Source organism: Caretta caretta, chromosome 1 (genome assembly GCF_965140235.1).
Source record: "Caretta caretta isolate rCarCar2 chromosome 1, rCarCar1.hap1, whole genome shotgun sequence".
In the NCBI taxonomy this organism is placed as follows: Eukaryota; Metazoa; Chordata; order Testudines; family Cheloniidae; genus Caretta; species Caretta caretta.
The window spans coordinates 176,007,776-176,017,877 of NC_134206.1; positions in this window are offsets into that span (position 1 = coordinate 176,007,776).

Here is a 10,102-nt window from a genome sequence, read left to right on the forward strand (position 1 = left end):
CTGACAAACAGAGGCTGGGGACACCATTCCTTACCCATCCTGGCTAATAGCTATTAATGGACTTAACCTCCATGAATTTATCCAGTTCTCTTTTAAACCCTGTTCTAGTCCTAGCCTTCACAACCTCCTCAGGCAAGGAGTTCCACAGGCTGACTGTGCGCTGTGTAAAGAACTTCCTTTTATTTGTTTTAAACCTGCTGCCCATTAATTTCATTTGGTGGCCCCTAGTTCTTATATTGTGGGAACAAGTAAATCACTTTTCCTTATTCACTTTCTCCACACCACTCATGATTTTCTATACCTCTATCATATCCCCCCTTAGTCTCCTCTTTTCCAAGCTGAAAAGTCCTAGCCTCTTTAATCTCTCCTCATATGGGACCTGTTCCAAACCCCTAATCATTTTAGTTGCCCTTCTCTGAACCTTTTCCAATGCCAGTCTATCTTTTTTGAGATGAGGAGACCACAACTGAGTTGATGCAATTTGCCAAACTTCTACTTTTAGTAACTCTTGCTTGGTACAAATTCCTGTGCAGAATAGCACTCCCTATAATGATTTCACTTTAAAACGTTTCCCCAGCTTTCTGATGCAGCACAAAAATGAGTACACTGAAAGGCAAATATCAGCTTATAAAATAAGACTATTTCTTAATCCTCCTTCTAAGGAAAGAAGAAATGTTTGGGAAATAGAGTCAATTTTTCCACCTTTTATGCTAACCTGTTCAAGCTAAAAAAAGAAGTCTAGCACAGACCACCAGATTTTCACTAAAAGTCAGTGTTAGCATTTCTTTCCTAGCAGTTTACAGGACTCCAGTAGCTATTTTAATTAGAATTCAAATTCCAAAGTGCTCACACTTTGAAATGAAAATAGCATGGAGTGCAATTTACTGTGTTTATAGCTGTGCAGTGACTCTGCAATAAAAAACACAAAGCTTCCTAGCCAGGATGGTTTCAGAGACTAATACTGAACACATCTTTCCTTAGGCTTCAATCTGGCAAAACAGTCAAGCCTGTGTGTAACTTTAAGCACATGAGCAGTCCCATTGCGTAAAGTTCTGCATGTGGTTAAGTGCTTTACTGGCTGGGCCTTACGAATGATGGTGGTAATTTCCAAGTCTTTTTCAATAGGGGAAAGCAGTGTAATTGTTTGAATTAGTACTTAATCTTGGAACATGCAAAATCCACAGGGTTAGAGGACTTTGGTAAAGAACAATAGCCTTACCAATGTTGTTGGATCTGCAGGTCAGAATCCACACAATGGCACCTGGGAAATTCCCTAATATAAGCAGTGACTGAACATTTAATCTGTTTAATGATAACCACATCATCTAACAAGAGATGGATGTCGCTGAGCCTTCTCAGTAGCTGCTGCAGCCATCGACAACATTCCCTATAGTTTGGCCTGCTGGAGCAGAGATTCTATCCTGATTCCCAACAGCCAAGAATGTTCCTGGCTTGTCAGTTTCCACTGTTCTAGACTGCTGACAATGTCAGCCCTAAGAGTAATGGACAAGCTCTTTGAAAGTCACATGCCCGTAGCTATTTGAAAAGCAAAGGCTTTAAAATAGCTGAGCAGTCATACTATAGAATCAAAGCTGCATAAGAGCATGTGACAACAACATGTGATCAACCAGCACTTCAAGCTCAGCCCAAATGATACGGGGGCCACTTATTTTTATAAACGACACCAAAAGATGCTTTTACATTTCTATTGCGCCTGTATTACTGGGGAGTCAGAGTGGAGCTGATCAAGAAATTAAAAAAATTAAAAAAGGTGTGTGTGAATTTTGTGTAAAATGTTCCTGTTTTTTTGACCACCAGTGCAGGATCATGAGAAATCCTGTCTCCCAGTGCATAATCCTGATTCCCATTGCGTAACCAAAACCAGAGAGAAAGGGCAACTACAATTCTGCAGGCACTGAGCTGCCACATGCTGTAGTAACAGCTGGAAGGAAAGAAAAGAAAGAAAAGCTTTAGCTACAGTCCAGTAGAGCTCTCTCTGCTTTTAACCGTTAGGCTTTGTCTTCAATGAAAAAGCAGTGTGTTTTTACCCCAAGATAGCTATTTTGATGTGAAATGATAATGGAGACAAGGCACTTTAGAGGTTTTAACTTGAGGTAGCTTGTCACAGTCAACCTAAAGTGAGGAGATTAGGGCTGACCTCTCCTAGCTACACATCGAGGAAAGAATTACTGTCCCTTGTCTCCACTAGGATTTTAAATAGAGATAACAAGTTGTGTTTTTACATTGATACAGCTGTGCAGTGAAGACATAGCCTTAAGTTGAAATAACTCGGCACAAAAAGAGAACTTGCTCAATACCAGACAACAACTGTTTCAAAATTAAACACAAAGACATACATTTCCTTCCAGGTGACAGCCATGTACACAGAGAATTTCATCACCTTTAAGTATCGTCTCTAATAACATTAGCTGTATTTTGAAGGATTTACTCATGGGGAAGGCTGGAGACATGGATCACAATGTACAAGGATGTGTTTTTCTGTTAAATGAGAGTCACACAATAACTCTCAGAATTTGAGCTCTCAAATATGCAACAATTGAGCAGTTCAAAAGAAACAGCTGAATCGCTTCAGATTTTCCATGGAGACTCTGCACAAATCTGTACTATTGTCCCTGTTGTTCATGGCCAATTCTCTTTTTGCCTTCATTATGACAAATACTCAAAGCAATTTGGCTTTTGTGTGAGATCCGGGAATATATTTTTGTACTTTTAAAAATAATGAACAAATCAAAGTTAAAAAGATGTTGAGTTTTGGACTACGGTTTAAGCAAAGGAACTCACTCAAAAGGAAAAGAATATCAAATTCAGATCACTGGTAAATTGCCATCAAGAAAAGAATCTTGTAGCAGAATTTCTACTTTCTTGTTGAATAGAAGGACATTCAGCTACATCAATGTAGGTAACTGGAATTGTGTTAGATCAAAACAGTGGGTGGGATTTTCAAAAATGCCAAAGTAACTTAGGCTCACAGCTCCCACTGAAAGGGTAGTGATCAATGGCTCCATGCTAGTTGGCAGCCAGTATCAAGCAGAGTGCCCCAAGGGTCTGTCCTGGGGCCGGTTTTGTTCAATATCTTCATTAGTGATCTGGAGGATGGCATGGATTGCACCCTCAGCAAGTTTGCTGGTGACAGTAAACTGGGAGGAGTGGTAGATATGCTGGAAGGTAGGGATAGGATATAGAGGGACCTAGACAAATTAGAGGATTGGGCCAAAAGAAATCTGATGAGGTTCAACAAGGACAAGTGCAGAGTCCCATGCATTGCTACAGACTAAGGACCGAATGGCTAGGCAGCAGTTCTGCAGAAAAGGACCTGGGGGTTACAGTGGACGAGAAGCTGGATATGAGTCAACAGTGTGCCCTTGCTGCCAAGAAGGCCAATGGCATTTTGGGCTGGGCATATCATCAGATCGAGGGACATGATCGTTCCCCTCTATTCGATATTGGTGAGGCCTCATCTGGAGTACTGTGTCCAGTTTTGGGCCCCACACTACAAGAAGGATGTGGATGTGTCCAGCGGAGGGCAACAAAAATGATTAGGGGACTGGAACACATGACTTATGAGGAGAGGCTGAGGGAACTGGGATTGTTTAGTCTGCAGACGAGAAGAATGAGGGGGGATTTGATAGCTGCTTTCAACTACCTGAAAGGGGGTTCCAAAGAGGATGGATTTAGACTGTTCTCAGTGGTAGCAGATGACCGAACAAGGAGTAATGGTCTCAAGTTGCAGTGGGGGAGGTTTAGGTTGGATATTAGGAAAAACTTTTTCACTAGGAGGGTGGTGAAGCACAGGAATGGGTTACCTAGGAAGGTGATGGAATCTCCTTCCTTTGAGGTTTTTAAAGTCAGGCTTGACAAAGCCCTGGCTGGGATGATTTAGTTGGGGATTGGTCCTGCTTTGAGCAGGGGTTGGACTAGATGATCTCCTGAGGTCCCTTCCAAACCTGATATTCTATGAAAGTCACATGCATGTTAGTTACTTAGATGCTTGTGAAAATACCATCCATCATCAGTACCAGTACTGTGATAGTATGTCTTTTAATAGCTGCACCATAAGAGTGGTAACCAGAAATCTTGGATTCTGGTTCTACCCTAAAATCGGTTGTGCCTTTGTAAAATACATATATAATATTTAGCTGCCTAACTTTAGTTACTCAGGTTTCAAAATTTTACCTACAATTTGTGCTTCTTGGTATAAAACAATGCATGCCTACTGGTACATCAGATTCTAACCTAATTCCTGTTTCCTTTGTTCTTATAATCTATACAATAATTCTCTCCAAAACAGAACTCACAACTCTTCATGCTTTATATTATATCATTTTTCTCTTGCTGCCATAACATACGTAAGACACAGGAGATATAAAACTTCTGCTTATCTCATTAAGGAAAAAATATTTTAAACTCACTAATAGTTAATATTTGGATGCAAATAGAATAAAGTTTTCTGTGTATGGACATCAACCATACATTAATTGTATTCACTAGCCAAAGTTACTTTTCAAAAATGTTTCAGTCATGGCATGGGCTGGTAACAACGAGGAATTCACAGTACATGCTCATCTTTAACAAGACATTATCAGGCCCTGTTAAGGAATGTGGGAGTGTTTCATTGTGCCTTCATACTGAAGGTCAGTTCTTGTTTTTATCTGCTCAAATTTAATATTCTTTTAATTGTTATTATGGAGGCAAATCCTATTGACTCCACAGTTAAATTGTAAAACAGAGATTGTAGTCCTGTTTTATGTGAAAGTCCAGCTCTTGTCTGATTTGAAAACAGAGGGGACAGTTTCCTCCTCCATGCTACCTGGGCCCAGCAAGGGGGTCACTGAGAGCACAAGTGAGACAGCCTGCAGCAGCCCAGAGCTGGAATTATAGGTAAAGTCCTGGTCAGTCCTGGGCTGGAATATGCTCAGTGCAGGCCAGATCTTCAGCTAGATTTCTTCACTTGAATTTTTTAACATGGGCAAAACAATGAATTTTGTTCTTGGAAACAGCTGAACTGCTTTGGCTGAAATTTTCCAATAATAAATAAATGATCAGCCTAAAGCAGACACTCGACATTTTCAGCCCAAATGGTTAAAGATGGCAAAATTACAAGCAACTGAAAACAGGGTATTATAATAGAGCAGTGGTTCTCAGTCATGGCCCAATCAGCACACAGCTGTGGCCCATGTGACATCCTCAGGGCCATACAAATAGTATATACATTAAGAGCTGCATATGTGGCCAACAACACTAAATAGGTTGAGAACCCACTAGGCTAGATCCACAAGGGGGCTTAAGCACATTGCAACTTTATGGAATGCTGAGTTAGGTGCCCAGGCCCCCTGTACAATGCATGGGGAGAGCTAGGTACCAAAGAATGGAGAAATACCTAGTTTGAACATTTTGCCAGTACTTAGGCCTGAACTAGGTACCAAGCAGTAGCAGCATCAGGACTGCAGTCACTGTGTGCGTGCCCACCAAGAGAAATTTAGGTACCTTTGGCAGCACTTAATTTGTGCCAGGGCTGAGCCCCAGCACTTCTAGGCTTGGTAGTTCATAGCCCCAGCACCTCTGGTTTTGCTGCATCAGTTATCAATGTAAAGAAGATTGCTTGAGCCTCGGCACCTCTTTCATTACAAGATAAGCACTGACCTTTGGGACTTTACCATTGGAATCTGAGGCACCTCCCGGGTTAGGTGGGAGATGAGCAGGGGCTTTGAGGTTTTCAAAACACCTTCATCTTGGACATAGGCACCTAAATCCATTTGTGGATCTAGCCCAAAGAAGCCAAATGGGGAGAAAATTGGGACTGGATCCTGGGGGTCGGGGGGATGGGGAAGGAAAACTGGGACTGGCTGGGCAAAGTGACTGGGAGCTGGGAAGGGAAACAGTAGGGACTGAGACTGGATAAGGAGCTAGAGATAGAGATTGGGACTGGCTGAGTAAGGAGACTGGGACTAAGAACCAGCAGGGTGGGAGAAAGAGGTGAGGGGTGACTGATATAATGTGGAGCAGGTGTGCAAGTGGGAGAACTAGGAATGGCTGGGCAAAGAGACTGAAACAAGAGGCCATGAGGGTTGGGGACACAGATTGGATGAGAAGTTCAGGGAGGGATATGGAGGCTAGGAACTAATGTGTATAAAAATGGGAGTGAACAGGAGGGAACTGGAGGCCTGGGTGGGGTAGAAAGAGACAAATCAGAAGAGAAGCCAGAAGGGGAAACTGAGACTGGCTAGGCAAGGAGACTGGAACTGGAATGAGAAGCCTGAGGAGTGCAGACTAGGACTGGCTAGGTGAGGAGAATGGGACTGGGATGAGGAAGTGGAGTGGAGAAGACACACGACTGGGACAAAGACAGGTTTGAGGGGATGGGAATAAAGGCATCAAGCTTGAGGTGAATAAAGAAAATTCTGTGCCAACTAGAGCATACACCCCTCCAGAATGGAACCAGAGTCTCACCATTCCTCCGCTGTCAGCATATATCTGTGAAACCCTCTGGCCAGTGTCCAATCCCCTTCGAGTGTTGGTCCACATAGAGAATGACAACCTACTACTGCTATCAGTTACTCTGTTAGCTCAAGTGGAAGAAGTCTGTGGGCTTACGGTTCAAGCCCTGCTGATGACCCACGTGGGTATCAGTATTTTGGTGTACTGAGGACTGTGTTGGAATTGCAAGCTATCACTTTAAGGGAGAGGGGGGATCAGTGTTGTTCCTAGTCCTGCTTGCAAGGTAGGTGGCTCTGTAGTGAAGCACCTGGGATTAACAATCAGGTGGGATGAGTTGTGCTGCTGTTTTAGGGAGCAACCTGCTTTGTCTCTTTTTGTTTTGGAGTCCTTGGGTATTATTGATCTGAATTCCAAGAAATAAAGTAGAGTATGCTGCGACCTTCCAGCAAGAATACTCATGTTTTTAATCTAACTTCTTTTTATGTATGTCATGAACATAACATATATGATGCCACATGATGGAATTCCTAGGCTTTTTTTAAAAACCAAGTAAATTACACACACACACACACACACGGCAGAGGGGCATTGCTGGCATATATCACATTGGTAATGCCACCCTGCCATGTACATTGGCCAAACCAGACATTCTCTATGCAAAAGAATAAATGGACACAAATCTGACATCAGGAATCATAACATTCAAAAACCAGTAGGAGAACACTTCCATCTCTCTGGTCACTCAATAACAGACCTAAAAGTGGCAATTCTTCAACCAAAAAACTTCAAAAACAGACTCCAACGTGAAACTGCATAACTGGAATTTTCAAACTGGACACCGTAAGATTAGGCCTGAATAAAGACTGGGAGTGGTTGGGTCATTACAAAACCTAAACCTAATTTCCCCAATACTAATTTCTCCCTACTGTTACTCACACCTTCTTGTCAACTGTCTGAAATGGGCCACTCTCATTACCATTTCAAAAGTGATTTTTCCTCCCTTGGTATCCTGCTGTTAATTGATTTGTCTCGTTAGACTGACCTCCCACTTCCATCCTTTCATGTATTTATACCTGCTCCTGTATTTTCACTCCATGCATCTGATAAAGTGGAATTTAGCCCACAAAAGCTAAGGCCCAAATAAATTTGTTAGACTCTAAGGTGCCACAAGGAATCCTGGTTGTTTTTGCTGATACAGACTAACACCGCTACCCCCTCTGAAACCTATGAATATTTGTGCAACACTCAGCTACTAAAGTGGAGGAGCCCATGAAGAAATTAATAATTCTGTCTTCAGAGAAGGGTTTGAATAAAGTGCAGTAAATAAGTTCTAGGGGTGCACATTGAACAATGAAGAGAGAAATACTGAATAGCTACTCATTATGCAAGCCCCCTTTATTCCTGTGCTCTTCATGAAGCAGGGATCCTATGGAAAAAACAGGTGATCATGTTATTACAGACTGTGTCTTAAGGCATACGCACAAGGGAGCTGAATTTTGGTGAAGGCAACCTTAATTCAGGCATTTCCTAACTTTTAAGGACTTGACTTTACAACCTTAATATAGCTTTTTTGTGTGCAGTACATTATTATGTCTCATAGACAGGGCATCTTTAACATTTTGCACTTAAACAGAAAAAAAAGAACATATTTCTCCTAATTCATCCTACTCTTATCTCTGCTAAGGGAATGCTGATAGAACTGGCCAGATTCATCATCTGCCTCCATTACCTGATGCTCCCACTCTGGCATCTCTGCCTAAGCTGTGGGTACAATGATGGGGGGCATCGTGGAGTTGTCATGGCTCCCTGATTCTCTGGGCCAACCTGCAACAGCCTAGGGGCCGCTCTTACCTAGACCATGGGACCACACAACAACCTGGTCATTTCTGTAATGCACTGAGCTCAGGCTATGACCCCAATGCACGTCTCCCTACCCAACAATACCTCTAAGCAGAAGGCAGCAGGGGCAGAGATGGCAGTGACTATACACTCCCTGGGACACCCTCCCACTATGGGAAGCCCCAGATGGGATCATGTGGGAGATTCCTGCTCCTTTTGTACCATATCCACAGCTGACTGGTTTCACTGGCTTTAGCAATAAAGTGGTCAGAATAGGGCTGAGAACCTGACCTGATGTTTGGGTTCTGTTCCCAGATCTGTTACTGATTTCCAGCATGACCTCGTGCAAGTCACTTCCCAGCACCCTCTCTGTGCTTGTTTCCTCATCTAAAAATTACAAATAATGAGTTTTATTGTCACGCTTAATCCATTAACGTTTTTGAAGTGCTTTGAGATCCTCCAAGGGTGGGCGCTATGAAAGTATAAAATAGTATCATCATCTTTTATCCCTAAAGAGGATTAACCCAAAAATGTGGTCATTGCAAAGGCCTTCAGCATGAATTTTCTCATTTCCTGATTATGAAATGAGAAACATTGGAGTATAGGGATAGGTACTTGAACATAAGCAGCTCCCTGCAGTTTACCCCCATACATTCTGAAATAGCTGGAATCCAATGGCAATCTTGTCCAGCGTCCACAGTTCAAAACAATCTCTTTAGTCTACAATGGAGAGCAAGTTCTGTGCCAGGTCACACATAACAGGATGAATGTTCACAGCTTTAAGAAAAGACACGTCCACTTCTGCTGATCTGTGGTTTGAAGTCCCTTTCCCCTTTTCTCAAGCTCCAGACACTGTAAAGACTTAACTCAGACACATCTTTCCCCCAGAATTAGACTCCAACTAAACATTTTGTAAACAACAAACTTCACATCACTCCTATCCTGAGCTGCCTTTCTTTGAATCCAAACTCCCTTTTTATCCTATGGGAGACTGGGGACTAACAACACTGTCTTAAAATGTTAGTAAAAGACAAATAAAATCAACATTTTCAAGGCAATTACTGTAAACCTTCAATTTCCAGTTTAATCCCCCAAAGCTGTCATTGGGGTGTGCAGGAGGAGGGCCGCATAGCTGCTTTATTGCATCATTTATTCCCTGTCCCTTGCTGACATCATAGTGAAACAATGGCTTAGTGCTGTGCCAAGGAGAGACATGAAGGCAGATCTCAAGTGTCAGGAAATGAAAGTGTAATTGAAAAGACATCCTTAGATTTGGAGCCTTCATGTGCATTTGGGATTTGGAGCCTTCATGTGCATTTGGGACCTGATTCTCCTCTGGTTTACCTGAGTTTTACAAAAGTGAAGAAACTCCTGATATTCACAGTATAAGCAGGTGGATAACTAGGCTTCTGAACCTTTTAAATGTGTTACTTTATTCATTTAGGCTTCAGGAAAGCCTGCCTACTGTGAGCAAACCAGCAGCCAGACCAGGGCTGCTCACTCAACTGCACTAACTCATCCTGTAAACCAGTGGTTCCCAAACTTGTTCTGCCGTTTGTGCAGGGAAAGCCCCTGTCGGGCCGGGCCGGTTTGTTTACCTGCCGCGTCCGCAGGTTTGGCCGATCGCAGCTCCCAGTGGCCATGGTTAGCTGCTCCAGCCCAATGGGAGTTGCTGGAAGCGGCGCGGGCCGAGGGACGTACCGGCCACAACTTCCCTCAGCCCCCATTGGCCTGGAGCAGCGAACTGCAGCCACTGGAAGCCACGATCAGCCCAACCTGTGGATGCGGCAGGTAAACAAACCGGCCC